The sequence below is a fragment of the Uranotaenia lowii genome, chromosome 3 (genome assembly GCF_029784155.1).
Source record: "Uranotaenia lowii strain MFRU-FL chromosome 3, ASM2978415v1, whole genome shotgun sequence".
NCBI lineage: Eukaryota > Metazoa > Arthropoda > Insecta > Diptera > Culicidae > Uranotaenia > Uranotaenia lowii.
Window position 1 is genome coordinate 150,573,981 of NC_073693.1, and position 13,840 is coordinate 150,587,820.

The 13,840-nt window shown below is 35.9% G+C and overlaps 1 protein-coding gene across 4 annotated transcripts in view; it reads right to left on the bottom strand.

Annotated features, from left to right (window-relative positions):
- LOC129755060 (5-formyltetrahydrofolate cyclo-ligase) overlaps positions 1-13,840 on the bottom strand; it is a 48,685-nt gene that overhangs the window by 17,627 nt on the left and 17,218 nt on the right. Inside the window, exon 1 of one of the 4 annotated variants that reach the window (XM_055751382.1) lies at positions 9,119-9,250. The exons of the other annotated variants lie outside the window; for them this stretch is intronic. The gene's annotated coding sequence lies outside the window, so the exon portion shown is untranslated. Of the gene's footprint in view, positions 1-9,118; positions 9,251-13,840 lie in introns of those variants that run through there. 4 annotated transcript variants of the gene reach the window in all.

The window sequence follows — 13,840 nt, forward strand, 5'->3', positions numbered from 1 at the left end:
GAAAACATTCTAAATAAACCTAGTGCTGCCTTTTTTGAAAAGTAATAAAATTTGTTTTCAACACCATCCATCCAAAAATGTATCAACGAAACTAACACGAAAATTCAGATACACCCTATAGCAGGATCGTTTCACAATCAAACACCGAACGGCCGACCGGTAAGCAGCAAGTTCGATTTGATGCACAAAGAAAATGTTGTTACAAATTTGGAGCTCGCGGATTTCGAGTAACCATAAACATTAAAAAAAATTCATCATTGTCATGCTTTGTTATGATGCTGGTGGCTAGAATTTGATAAAATAATGATTCAAAAACTAAACAGGAATAATGAGCAAGAACGGTTTCATTGTTATGGTCATGTAAATTCACAATGGAATTTTTCTCTTTTCGGGATTATACATTACGTGTAAAGTCATGTAAATTTAGTAGAAATAACTTGTTCCAATTATTTGCAGCTTAAAACATGTAAGTGTACAAGGTTATTTAATACTGTGTACGTTAGACTGCCCCAAATTTGTATGGGAAATTCAAAACCTGTGAAATGTTATGCGCTGCAGGCTAAAATTGATCCTAGGCCTAGTACAAGATCTCATGCCAAATTTGGGCCAGATCGGATCACGGGAAGGGGTCGCTCAACGAGCCTGAAGTTTGTATGGGATTTTGAGACATTTTGTTCGGGAGAAACATGAAAAACCAGTTTTTCATCAATAACTTTGGTTCCCGTAGGCCGATTTCTTTCAAAAACGAGTTTTCTCAAAGCCTAAACTATGAAAAACATTTCATCCGAAGACTGCATATCGATAAGAGTTAAGACAAAAAAGTTATTAGGCTTCCAAAATGGGCTAACTTTTTTAAGGATGGTATTCATCACAGTAAATGAGTCGGGGCGGTCGAACTTATTGACGCCTCATTAGCAGTGATGAATACCACCGTAAAAAAAGTTAGCCCATTTTGGAAGTCCAATAACTTTTTTGTCTTAACTCTTATCGATATGCAGTTTTCGGATGAAATGTTTTTCATAACTTAGGCTTTAAGAAAACTCGTTTTTGAAAGAAATCGGCCGACGGAAACCAAAGTTATTGATGAAAAACTGGTTTTTCATGTTTCTCCCAAACAAAATGTCTCAAAATCCCATACAAACTTCAGGCTCGTTGAGCGACCCCTTCCCGTGATCCGATCTGGCCCAAATTTGGCATGAGATCTTGTACTAGGCCTAGGATCAATTTTAGCCTGCAGCGCATAACTTTTTCAAAAGTCGGGTCATTTGGGGCACTCTAGTGTACGTACTCCTGTGTGCAGCGTGTAATTTCATGTTTATATGCTCCAAAAGTTAGAACGATACATAATGAATGAACTAGAAGCATTTTTGTGAGATTTAATTTTTTTTATATTTTTTAAGTTACAGGAGACTTTATCCTTAATTCAGGGTACCCTCTAACCCTAGGCACAAATCTATAGTACAATCTGGAGATAGAAGGTCCGTTGATCTTTTTTCGCCATATTAGTTCTCATTTGTTTGTAAGAGAAATTTTAAAAGTTTGTCTACTACCCTAGAATTATTGCATTCTTTAAGGCGCAGTTTTTTAATTTTTAGATAAATACAGTATTTTTCAGGAAATTACTGGATGAACATTAGTTATTGGATCAATATTAAAAAAAAATGTATTACCAATTATCACGATCCATTTTTTAGACTATAGGGATTGAAAATACCCATAACATACATTTTGGAAAACTTTTCCTTAAAAAAATTAAGAGTTTATAATTGCCTTTTAAATATTGCATTTTAAAATTCTGTTGAACTTACTGTTTTCGGGAGAAGTAATCCGGCAGCAGATGATTCTGCTGCAACGTCGACGAACCAAAACAATTTGTTTTGGTCAATTCGTCTATTGAGAACAATAGCAATTGATCATTGATGATTGCTGATGACAGCTTGTGATGATGTACACGGTACAAATGTTAACATCATCACACTGTGGACCAATATAACTCAAACTGTGGTTAGCAGTTACACTGCAGTGTTGGCAGGCAGAAATGAGAAGAAGTATCAAAGTACTCCTTGAGAAATGAGTACTTTCCCGGTTAGGAAATATAAGAAGTGAAAAGTGACAATTGGCTATCGCTAATTAATAAAGTTGTATTCTAATGACCTAACAGACGAAATATGAATAAAGATAACTCTATTCCACCACTGAAACCTGCGTTTTCAACAAATTCATATTAAAAAAATTCATGTGAAACATTTTAAAGTGATTATAAATGATCTTCAAACCACATTTGGCAAAATTTTTCAAAAAAACTTCAATAACTCGTTTTTTTTAAATTTGTTGAAATAAAAGCATTGCTGTTTTGTTTAAGTTGGCACATTTTTTTAGAACATTTGAAATTTGTAAGACGTTCCTGTTTCGAGATATAGCGAAGGAATCAAGTATCCCCAGGGATCGAGTATCCTTATCCTCCCCTAACGTTTACAGGAGTAATTTTGAACTTTAAGGATAATGTGAGAAAATTGAACATTTTGTACTGAAAAATTAACATAATTTAAATATACGAAATATTCGAAAAATTAAAAGACCAGAAAACAAATTGTAGAAGACGGGAGATATTTCACTTTTTGTATTTTTGATTTTATTTTTCATATGAAAACTTACTTGATTTAGAGGTTTTATGCAATGATATTGTATGCAAGCTTTCGTACAATTTATTCCAATTTATTTGTTTTTAGCAATATTTTTTATTTCTTCTTCTTCTATACAGGAACTTACTTTGTCGTCATTTCTTTTTCATAATTGACCTCTTTGAGATACTCACTGACTGACTGCTTCAAAATAGCACAGTATTTTGTGATGGGTCTTAGTTTCAATTCGTGGAGGAAATTTGTGCTATTGGATACAAAAGCGGTTTTTTTTGGCTTTATATCACTTCAAGGCATAGCCGTAGGAACGGGGGGTGTTTTGGGAGTTAAACCCCCCTCCCCCATAAGGGTCCAAAAAATGTCAATTTTTTCAACAAAGTTTATCCAAATAAACTGGTTGATATGTTTCGATGAAAACAAACTACTGTTCGAGTTTTATCTTCTTGATTTTAATTGATGATTTCCTAAATTAGCCTGAATATTGCCCAGATTTCGGGTTGTAAACTTTTAAATCGAATGCCTGGATTTTGCAAAATGATATAGCCCAGATTTTCCCAGCCCGGAATAGTGCTTCAGTGGAATCTGAATTCAGGAATATATGGAATATATGGATAGAAGGTTAGATGAAATGAAAGATGGTTAAATGAGCAGGTAGAATTTATTTAGAAGCATTATCATCACATATCAAATTTTTGTTCCTGACGGGCCTACTATTATTGAAATCCCTCATTAATATTTAAAAATAGAAAAAAAAACTTATCACTTTTAGGAATAATTTTCGAAAGTAATGATTTGAAATGAGTAACTATTAATATAAAAGAGCTTAAACCCGAATAATGAGATACCGTCAAACGGGGCATCATGCAAAAGCAGGGTTAGATGCAACATTTGCATACCACAACACTCATTCAATTTTTATTTCAATATACTGTAATAAAGTTATCATTGAATGATAACAAATTGATGATGACATACTTTTTAACATCATGAAAAAAGTTTTCCAAAGTTTGTGATTGTCATAAAAAATTTAAAAAATCGAGCAAAAGATGTACAAATTTTGACATTTTTCGATGCCATAAAAAACTTTACTCAGTATAACGGATTGGCTTAATGATATCACCTACAAACTTTATATTGCTTTCATTATACTATACCAACACCGTTGGTGTATAAATATTTCTCGGACAATCACCAAATATTTTTAAATAAATATTTTTACAATTAAGTTAGCTGTAGGGCTAAATGCAACAAAATGCAAATCGGAACTAAATCTCATAAATCGCGTTTCCATATGCTGGGAAATGATTGTTTTGCATTATGCGTTTGTTAACATTAAAATTTCATCCATTCTAAGATTTATTTTCATGATTTGAGCTAATAGAATATGTTGTAGTATTTTATACCCCTAAATGTATGCAGCAAGTTAACACTTTTGGCAGAAAAAATTAAAAATTTGATTCGCACAAAACCAAAAATTACTGCAATCCGTGCTTTATGCGTTATGACATCACAAATGTAGCAAAAGTTTTAAATTTTCAGACGTTTTTATTTGATTTTTATTTACTTACAGAGTTTGTTGCAACTTGCCCTTTTTTCTTAGTTTTCTGGTAAAACCAATAATTTATCTGACTACTTCAGTTTGGTATCCCGTCATCCTTAAAACTTTTGATGTACAAGAGGTACGATTATCTGTAAGCATTAAGATTTTAGAAGCCATTGAAGTTGAAAATTGTTGCATGTTGCCCCAGTTGGCGATACTTTAAGTATCACTTTTTTCACTATTCTTTATGTATACATTTTTCATGCCAAAATGTTCTAGGAATGTTCTAGGAAAAATTTGATCACCAAAACATCCCCTATGAGGCAGTTCTTCTTACGGACATGCTTCAAGGGCTCCATTAAAAAGTGGAACGAATAAAAATAGGTCAAAATGGAGCAGAAGACTACTCTACAGCTTTCAAGTCCAGCTGTAGAGAGCACTGGTAAAGTTCGACTTGTTCGCTATTGAGTTCAACCACTTGTCAGACGGTCGAGGAACGCATCGTATGAGGCCCGCAGGTGTTCTTGTGGTATTTTATCCCAGGCTGCCACGAGATGTCGCTTCAGGACCTCCACACCTTCATGTTTCTTAAAACAGACTTCGGACTCCAACATACTTCAAACAGCGCAGTCCATAGCGTTCAGGTCTGGCGAACTCGCCGGCCAATCGGAGCTCGAAATGAACCCTGGAAAATGTTGCGCAAACCAAAGTAGAGTTTTCTTCGCTTTGTGAGCCGGCGCCGAGTCCTGTTGGAAAACCCAATCCCTGGAACCAAAATGTCGACGTGCCCAAGGTTCGACGATATTCTGTAGAACTAGTTCCCGATATGTATTTTGGTTGATCTTCACTCCTTCAGGGACAAAAACCAGCGGAGTCCGGCCATCAGGGGTGATTCCGGCCTAAACCATGACCGATGCTGGTTTCTGTAGCCGGGTGGTCGTCAGCAAGTCGGCAGTGCTTCGTGATCTGTCTGGCAACCAAACTCTGGCGTTCTGATTATTCACGAACTGCTGTACGGTGAAGAGTTTCTCGTCGGTACACACGATATTCTTCAATCTTCCTTCCGCGACCCTCTTCAGCAGCGCCTTCGCTCTTTTTACCCGTTCTTGTTTCTGCTTCACCGTAAGGTCTTGAACCTTTTGGATCTTCTCTGAAGTTTATCTTTCAGGATCCGACGAAGACTTCGATCCGATGTGTTGAGATCCTCTGCCAATTTAGTGGCACTACGACGAGGATTTCTCTTAAGGCGCTTCTTAACGATCTCCGCCATGGCAGGTGTCACCACAGTAGGTCGGCGTCCTCCACCATACCGTTTTTTGGCAATTCCGGTCTCCAGGTATCTTTTAACTGTACGGTATACAAAACTTCTGCACACACTTATATCGGACAGCTAACGAACTATGTCCTTCTGCCGCTTGCCAGAAAAGAACAAGGCAACCACAGCGCTACGTTTCTGTTCGAGATCCATTTTTCCGGATAACACCTGATTACAAAAGTAACACTTACATCCAAGGATAGCTAAGGCTTAATGTAAACAAAGCGACGAAGGGTCGTTCAATACTGTTTCGTGTTCAACGAAATAATTACTGTTGAAATAATGTAGCACTTCAATTGCCGGACCCTGTAATTTGAAATTTCATTGAATAGATGATATAAAAATTAATGAGAATAGTTGTGAATTATTTTTTATATTATTTTTTATCTTGTCTTTTCAATGAAATTTCAAATCACACTGTTGGATTCATTTCTACATATTGTTGTAAGTTTCATGGCTAAGGAAGGAGGCATGTTTCTAATTTACCTGTCCAGATGGTTTTTTTTTCTATCTGACTGTGACATTTTTTCCAATGTTAACTCCAAAGTAGTAACAATATGTCAAGGCCAATGAAATCTTGGGAAAAACGACAAACCCCAGTTTTATAAACAGACTCCAAAACCAAAAGAAACCTACACTTCATTGGGACCAGTTTCCGGTTACTCGTATTTGAGTTGAAAAAAAAAACCTATAGGTAGGGGAGAACTGTACAAAACGCACTAAAGGGGTAAAATGGCCGATGAGATTTAAAAAAAAATAACTTATGGTTTCGAATTATGATTTTCTAAATTTTTATAGTGGTTAACAAGGTTTTCATCATTTCTTAGGTGAAAATTTCATTGAAACGACTTTAGATTTTGGAAACAGAAGCACAGAAAATTTCCACCATTTATGAAATTTATTTACATGGCTTTCCAATATTTATCCGATTCGCTCGGTCCATGCCAACCGTTCTCCAACTTTTCGCAACATTTCCACCAATTTTTACTTAAAACAATCATTTGGGGCCATAATTTAAATGCTGTTTTTTGCTGTCTCCCAAATTTTGATAAAAATGCATATTTAGTTATAAAAAAGTTTTTCGAGTTCAAGGTTTTCGAGTTTATCCTTTTATTTCTTTAAAGTAAATCGTAAATCAGATCACTGCATCGTCGTAAGATTCAACTTGGTTATTTAGTTATTTTTAACGCTTTTAATAGCTTTTCAATGTTGTGTTCTCTACAGTTTTCCCCTACAAATTTCATCCGAGAACGCAAACAACCGAACATCGAAGAAAAGCTGCTCCTGTCTGAAGGCAACAAGGAATCTGCAGAGGTGTGGCGGATGTAGGAAGGATGTGCTCCGGTCTAGGTTGACAATTCCTATAATGGCCTGTTGATGAGTGTGCTTCTCTGTATCGAATTGCTATGTATGTACATAGCTAGTGGGAACATAAAACTTTCCCTCCGAGTCTACTCCTACTTCTGATAGAGTAGGGTTTCAAAAAAGAAGAAAAATAAAAGTTCCGAGAGACACGGAAGCGTTTTAGAATGCAATGAATTTCAACTATTGTCAACAGGAAATTTAATCAAAAGTAGAAAGCATGTCGGACATATTGATTTGCAACATGGAAAGGTTATGGCATTGAAGTTTGTTGAAGGTGATCGTTTTTAATTTGAAATGAGCCAGATTTGCCGTTCGATTGATAATATTTTATTCCAACTTTATTCCTCGTTCTTTGTTCTTCGATCTTCGTTCTTCGTTCTTCGTTCTTCGTTCTTCGTTCTTCGTTCTTCGTTCTTCGTTCTTCGTTCTTCGTTCTTCGTTCTTCGTTCTTCGTTCTTCGTTCTTCGTTCTTCGTTCTTCGTTCTTCGTTCTTCGTTCTTCGTTCTTCGTTCTTCGTTCTTCGTTCTTCGTTCTTCGTTCTTCGTTCTTCGTTCTTCGTTCTTCGTTCTTCGTTCTTCGTTCTTCGTTCTTCGTTCTTCGTTCTTCGTTCTTCGTTCTTCGTTCTTCGTTCTTCGTTCTTCGTTCTTCGTTCTTCGTTCTTCGTTCTTCGTTCTTCGTTCTTCGTTCTTCGTTCTTCGTTCTTCGTTCTTCGTTCTTCGTTCTTCGTTCTTCGTTATTCGTTATTAGTTCTATCTTTTTATGTTATAGTACCAAATTCCGCACATTTCTTGTAAAACTACTCTACAATTTTTTTCAGAAGCTTATTTTTTAAAATAAAACCTTCAGGGTTAAATCCGTTTTAAGACAACTTATCCTACATTCCTAGCAGCCGTTTATAAACACATGGCAAGCACCCTTTTAGAATCAACCGACACGTGGCTTCACTCCCGGAGCTATGCCACAAATTCTGGTCATGCGCTTCGGATCATCGTCGTTTTAGTAGGTACTCTACGATACGTGAAAGTTAGAAACATGGAAGCATCGAGCAGACAGGGTAAATGATATCAACCAATTCGATTCCACCTACACGCTGCGCTGCCAGGAGTGGCTATCCTGGTCCTAGTCGAGTTGAACTTCACTCGAATTGTCAATGAGTGGGACGAGTTGGTTATGGGAAAATTGTTGCCATTCTCCGGTCGAGTGCCACCTGAAGGCATTCCGAATTTGTGCGGGAACGCAATGTGTATCTATCGGGATCAGGGACCCGTTTTAGGTGATTGCTTCACGTGAGTGTCCTTGGGTTGGCGAATTATCTGTCCACGTTTGATTGGAACCATTAAAAGTTTTGTTAATTCCTGACCTATTCACACAACTAAACATAACTAGGAATCTAATAATTGCTTTGGATGAAAACAGGTTTAAATTTTTGTTTTTAAATTTCAAAGCGGTTAAAACAAAATCTTTTTAAGCTGCAAACAATTGCTCTAATTTATGGCTGCAGTGTTCATCCTTTGCTATGCAATTAAGTGCACCCTTAAATCTGTTGTATGAGACAGAAGAACACATTTCATCCACATGCTCCAGGACATCTTTCCGTAGCATATTCTCACGGTTTTAGTTATTTTCGTTCGTTTAAGTGTTTGTTTGTGGTGGCGAAAAGAAATGAGACCTACGTGAGTATTTTGCAGGGCTATTTGAAACATACAATGCTTTAAAATATCATTGGATATGGATTTTATAAGGTTTCAATGAACACGAAGTATTCTGAATTGTCAAATTCTGATAAGAAGAAGAAAACCCTTCATCGGTACTAAAATATTATTATAGTTTGGTATGAATTGCAACTCATCATTTTCAAATATGCTTTCGTCTAACACTTTATAGCAGAACTGTGGTTGATTCAAGCTTGGGAGTAAGCTTACCAACGTTGATAAGTAGTAACTTTTCAAATCGGCTCATGTTAGGTTTTGTTCATTCTTGGTTTTGAGATTAAAAAATTGTAGTGTAAATGATTTATGAAATTACTGAAAAACATAATAGGATTTTAAGTTGACATTTTTTACACATACGTCAATTTGACTATTTACACTCTTATTTTTGTTTATATTTGATAAGAGATAATCGGACCGAATATGATTCTCATATGCAGGATTGAGTGAAAAAAATCATGTAACTGAATAAAATGAAAATGTATTGTAAATTTTAAAAGTCCTAAACACCAATACAAATAAATTTATGATTAAACAGCTAAAAACTTACATTCTTCTTAATTGACAACCGATGATAGAAGTGCGCCGTCAATTACACCAGTAATCAAAATTCAACCAACGGCACTCGTAAGACAACAGAGAGCGGACACAACTAGTTTGAATTGACGCTGAGCTGCTGGAGGCTGTGATAATTGTTGAACAGTGGTGCCATAATTGTACTTTCTTACGCTAGTTAGCAAGTTTTTAAATCTGAAAGAGCCAAAATAGTCTCATTTTGTAGCCAGCGAACAACATTTATGTATTTCTCTATGAAAATTTTGCATCACGAATACGCCTATGAACATTTTGACGTATCTCAACATCTTCAAAATTATTGTTTTGATGCCAATTAGCACGGACGGCTTAAAATAACAATAACAGTATATTTTTATTTGGACTCTATTGAATTTTTCAACGTTTTCTTTCGAAAACAAATAAACTCAAAAGTTGGACAATGTTGCTGCATACATTCAGGGGCAGAAATTATAAATATATCTCAATATTTTATGGCCTCAAAAATAAATGAAATTTTACCTTCATGCAATTCTCTAGGCCCTCCCACTGTTCCTATGTTTTTTTTATTTAAACTTAGCCATTTGATAGTGTTTTTAGCAATTTATTCTATACATCTATGAATCTCAAAGAAAATGTCCGTTTTGTTTTAAATATCCAAAAATGATCATAGAATGACCATGAAAAAACTCTTAAAGGAGAAAAGTCAAAATTTCATATAAAACAACCCATTTGCTTCTAAATGCTATCATTTGATCAGGAGAGGTGTTTGTTTGTGAGTCTTCGAAAAAACAGATATTTTAAAATTTTTTAAACTACATTTTAGGCAATATAAAAAAATCTCCAACTTCAAACCAAATTCTGCCTATTTGAAACTCAATTTATAGACTTTTAAACGTAGAAAATAGTTTTCAGATATTTTCATTTCAGACTTAGTTAAGGATGATTATCTGCAAAAATTTCATGTTGATCAATGCTACCCCGGTAATCAAAGTTCCCCCAGTTTACGGTACATTAGAAAAATTGCATACTCGGGGGTCTAAAACTGTCATATACCATACAATCGCGGGCCAAATGGTCTTTGACTATGAAAAACCCCTCGAAAAAATACAAACAGCCCACAGGCGGATACATAATGTAAAACTTTGATAGACAAATATAGGTATTTTTCCGCTGTTAGTTTATTTCAAAATAAAACTTTTTTTGTGAAAATCTTCGCGAGCCATGTTTAAGGGTAACGTAATTATGTTAGTCCGGGGGCATATTTTGGACCATCTTGCAAACAATTTTTCAATATTTCATTCGTAAATCAAGTTAATCATACAAAATTTGAACAAATATAGTTAATGCTCCTTCCTAACCTTCTAATCATATCTTAAATTTCATTTAAATGAGCTGATAATAGATAGAAAATTGAAAATAAAGTCTTGATTTATTTTACAGTTGGGCCGAATCATGCCCATCATGACTTGTTTTAAGAGCAATTTGACCCATGTCGAAAATCTTTCATACTTAACCCTCTAGAATTCAATTTAATTTTTCATTGAAAATTTCACAGTAGCTTAGTTTAATGATTACAAACAACTTTAGCTCTTCTAAAAACTTTATAGATAAGGAAATATTTTTTACGATTTTTTAAAGGATTACATAAGCTCAGGGGCTAAGTAACTTGACTTTCAGTACTTTTTCGGCAGTACCTATATGTGTAGATTTTACACACTTCAACTTTTTCCCTTAACACGTTTGTCGCCACGCTTACTCTGGTAGTATTACTAGCCGGGACCCAAGAATTTCTCGGAGAGAGAAAGCGGAGAGGGAGAACTTCAATATTTGAAACGTGTGGCGAAGCTGAGCGGTTGACAATTAAGAGAGCGTCACACGCTTTTTGCTGTGCCGGGGCCCCCAGGAAATACACCCGTCACACGAATATGGGTCCCATGGCGACGAACATGTTAATTTAAAACATATTAATACTGACTATTAGCTATACTTTCATATATTTTTTCTTAAAATTGTTCCAAAAATAACTGACATTTTTCAACTTGTATGAAAAGTGAATATTGTACATATTTATCGTGCCTTTAGACGGGGTCTATGTTTCATCTGTCCTACATTCAGAATGGAGGTAACTCTTAGATCGAACTGCCAATCTTAATACAGCCATCAGGTTGACACAAGATCCATATATTTACCGAGCTTTACGCCCGGATGATATGCAAAAGATGTACAGTAGAACCCTCCCAAGCAGCCTTAAGTCACATATTTACTTGAATGAAGGCATTGAAAGTTATATATTGGCTGACAAAGAGAAACAACTGCCCATTTTCCTTTAGTGAACTTTATATACTCATTAATGAACTTGAAAGTCACAAAAGTGCTCAAAACGGGATTTGGTAAGTCACATAAAGAGCACAAAAGTGCTCAAAACGGGATTTGGTAAGTCAAAAAAAGTGCATTGATGTGCTTTCAAAATCAAATCACCACTTCGAGTTTTAATTTCAGTTAAAACAACATCTAGGCGTGGTCTTGTGGTAGCGTGTTCGATACTTACCGGGGTTCGATCCCCAAGCCGGGCAAGTTTTTTTCAATAAGTTATTTAGTAATTGAGTGACCATTCTGATGCGATATATGAAGGAAATGTGGGAAAGAAGCAATTGAGAAATTTGTCAAGTTTGGAATCCGGCGCGTGGCATCATGGCGGCACCGGTACAGATCACAGTAAATCATGAAGAGATGGTGATATGAACCGAAGCCAAGGGTTCAGTTGAGATAGAGAAAATTTTTTCCGCTCATTTTGCGATGTTCGGAAGCTGAATTAAGAGGCCGCTGGAAGCTGAATAGAAGGTCATCGAGACTTGTTTTGGATCTTGAAAGTATCAATAAGAGCTTAAATTTTGAGCTGCAAAGAACATACTTCATTCATATCAATGATGGGGCTAAGTAAGCGTTTTTGTGCCTGTTTTATAGGACTTTTGGTTGCTTGGGCTGCTTACCCAAAGTAGACGGGGAGAGACCAACTCGGATAAGTGAAACTTCGGATTAAACTAAATATATTGACAAACCCTATACTTTTGCTCTGGTATTGCATTCAGGAGCAAAGCTTGGTTCATACATGGATTTTATTTATCTATTTAATCGATGTTACTGGCAAGTTGAGATTGTAAACTTGCCAAAAACGTCAATTTAATAGCTTAAAAATATATCCCGATGATATTGAGTTCCGAGTAGGCCTTGTTAGGGTGCGGACGCGTTTTCTAGTTGCGGTTGCGCTGCATTTTTTGGGTTTGTTTCTTTCTCGATGAAATACTAGCTGTAGTGGTTTAAAGTTACACAAGGTAAAATTTACAAGGAACTGAAAAATAGTATAATTCTGTCAAGAAGAGCTGATGTGTGAACTCGAGTGATTAGTTACTGGAAAATAAGAAAATGCGAGCAAAAACAGACGTCATACTGCGAAGAACGGTAGACGGCACGGACAACAAGGGCAGGAAAATCCGGTGAGAGCTTTCCGATCACCGTTTATTCCTTAGACACTTTCACTTTCCTATCGACTTGGATGCTGTACTATTTTTTAAAACCACTTTGAACAGGTCCACACCGTGTGGAGCAGTATTTCCTCGGTTTGGTATCGTAATCGTGAGTCTCTCTCTTTTTTTTTTCATGCAACAAAACCATTCTAAACAGGATACCGATGAAATCCAAATAGTATATAGTATATATAGTATAGTATAGAAAGAGAAGGATTTTATTAAAAGCTATATTGTTTTAGGCAGCGATGTCGTTTATACTGATTGACAGAAGTTTGGTAGACAAGAGAGTATCAAAATCAAAATCAACTTTCTGGAACTTTCAAAGAATATGAATATAACAAATGATTCCATACAAAACATTTTATTGAAACATTCTTCTTAGTTTACAATTGGTTGCCTTCTAACTAAGGTCTTTGGGATTAATTAGGAGTTTCCACATCATTTACCAAAGTAATTTCCAAGCCACTATCGACTACACGGACTTGGCCGGCGTCGTTATTGGTTCATTTGAAAGTAGAAGATCCTCAAAATTGTTCAGTGAGATTGAAGTGCGTACGTGTCGGTGGTCGAGTGGTTAGCGTGGTAAGACGGTAATTGCTGGCTCACTGATGGCATGGGTTCGATTCCCATCTCACTACTGGGTGTTGAATGTTAATCTTAAGTTGTCCACGTCAGTCTGTAGAGCCTAAATCGGCTAAGACGGTGTATGTCTTTTTTTAAGTGCTTGTTCAAAGCAATCTTTTAGTGGGTTCATTGTGCAATAATGATTATCTCGAACAAATCACGGAGTGCAACCATTATGCCATAGGCCAGGAGGAGTCGCAGGTGGACCGTAGTTGATAGCTAGCTCAAGCTCAAGATGCGAATAAACTTCATTAAATATAAGAAATTTGTTGGTTTTTCTAATCAAATGTCTTAAAAAAAAGAGTACATTTGGTAAAATTTCAAAAAAAGAAGAGAACGCCCATTTTACGATCGAAAAAGAGTAAATGTACTTGTTGGGGCCAATTCCCAAATATATCGCTGGTTTGGAATTCCCGCGAAGTTCCCAGACGTTTTGAGGTTCGAACTTATATTGAAAACACTTAAATCAAGTGATATGTTCACAAGAAAATCTTTTAATTAATACACCGAACGATACAACCAATGGCAACGAAAAAATGGACTGTATATTCTTCTGCGACTGATCA